The sequence below is a fragment of the Seriola lalandi genome, unplaced genomic scaffold (genome assembly GCF_002814215.2).
Source record: "Seriola lalandi dorsalis isolate HSWRI2012SDOR001 ecotype SW California unplaced genomic scaffold, Sedor1 jcf7180002051274, whole genome shotgun sequence".
Taxonomy (NCBI): domain Eukaryota; kingdom Metazoa; phylum Chordata; class Actinopteri; order Carangiformes; family Carangidae; genus Seriola; species Seriola lalandi.
The window spans coordinates 6995-8855 of record NW_019521827.1 but is presented as its reverse complement, the minus strand read 5'-3'; the positions used below and the strand labels follow the sequence as shown (position 1 = coordinate 8855).

At 37.2% G+C, this 1861-nt stretch overlaps 1 long non-coding RNA gene across 1 annotated transcript; it reads right to left on the bottom strand.

The window, feature by feature from the left end:
- Nucleotides 1–7: 7 nt before the first annotated feature.
- Nucleotides 8–752, bottom strand: LOC147819640 (uncharacterized). Its single transcript, XR_015436747.1, has 3 exons — nucleotides 685–752; nucleotides 463–536; nucleotides 8–348 (listed from the first exon to the last, which is right to left on the bottom strand). It is a non-coding gene; the product is annotated as an uncharacterized LOC147819640 (long non-coding RNA).
- Nucleotides 753–1861: the final 1109 nt, after the last annotated feature.

Genomic DNA, 1861 nt, shown 5'->3' with positions numbered 1-1861 from the left:
GCTTCCGTCTTGAACTCTGACAGGAAGGCTTTAACTGTGTCTAAGACCTCCCTTAGAGTGCTACGCTGGTACATCACCCCATGCATAACGTAGAGGGTGTCAGACAGTCCCAACACTTTGAGATCCAGAAAACGAATGCCAACCCTCAGCTGATCCCTCAGGGACAAAGCCTGGCATTCGACCTCTGGGCCTCCGTAGCGGGCCATGCTGTCATGGGTGCCAGGGATGGTGACGAGAGATAGGGTGCGGAAATCCTGAATGCCCGCCATCCATGGAATATTGTAGGACCCAGGGAGTACAAGGTTTCCGTTGTCATTGAAGAAAACGTCTTTGCCATGACATAGAAAGCTGATGATTTAGAAGAAGAGTTTGGATGTTATAATTACTACAGTGCCACCAAACTGCAGCCTAAAAACAATCCATCCTCATATCTTACTTGCAAAAAGTTCATATCATACTTACATGACAGACAGCAAAATATGGTGGAAAAGCAGACACCCGTGACCAGCCTTCATTCTTGCAGAAATATGAGAAATCTAGCCAAGGATGTGTAGAAGAAACATTATGCAGGTATCACATCAAAATCACTCATTTCAAATAAAAGACAAGCATTGATAAATACTAATTAAATATCCAAGGCAACCATACACCTGGATGGTTTTAATTAACAATTTTCTACCATACCTTAGAGCCAGGAGGATTTCACAGCACACCGCTGCAATGGTCAGAAAGTCGACAGCACAGCAAAAAATCCATATCTTATATTGCTTAGTTATCTGAAAGTTTCTAGGCGTGGATTGATGTAGAAACAATCAGACAACTTTGTACAGATTGGTGTGTTTGTTTGCAGAGTGTTTGAGAAGGTGGGTCCCTTTACTGGAGAAAGAATTGGGTCAGATTAGATTTGATTTCTAACAGGAATTATCTCAAATACATGCAGCTAGGATGACTAAGCAGTGCCGTGAAAGCAGAGGGAGCAAAACATGTAGTGGTGTAAAACAAGAAAGTATATAAGTACAATTTGGGGTAATTTGGGGTTTAGTATTTTATGCCATTTATGCATTTCAGAGGCAAATGTTGTACTTTTTGCTCCATTATATTAATTTGATAAATTTAGTGACTTGTTACTTAGTAGCCTCTAATTAATAATACAAAATATAATCAACAACAAAAGGATGATGTATTATCATAGGTTAAGCTACCCAGCATTACATAAAGTAGGCCCATAACATATATTTATTCTGGAATGGGCAATTCTGTATAATGATGGCTTAAATTTTTGGTACTTATTAAGGCCTATCATTGTCATATTACCTGATGCTCACACAGCCACACATATCTACTATGTTTGAGAGAAATTCCTTAACACACAACAAATGTTAGGCTGACTTTATGAATAGTTCATCAAGTCATAATTTTGTACTCATTTATTTACAAAAAGAACAAATTACAGGTATAATAGAAGGTTATGTCCATATTGTCTCAATATCCCGTTATCAGTGACTATTAAATGGCAGACTCTGAGCCAATAATTAAGCCATTTATGTTCCATACGGCTTTGTTAGACCCCAACATTGATAGGCAGGTAGTATTAGAAGTGGTAAACAATTGGCCTTGTGCATCAAAGGGGCACTCTAGTACTTAAATAAACAGCACTTCACTCTTGCATATAATAAAAATAGCTAATAACAATAATAATAATAATAACTTTATTAAGCTTTATAGCACCTTTCATAACATAAAGGCAGCTTGGTACTGGGATTAAAAACAACGGATAGAAGTAAAAATAATAATTTATATAATATATTAAGTGGTATAGTGGCACCTACCAGTGGTATAGACAATTTCAAAATAATAATAT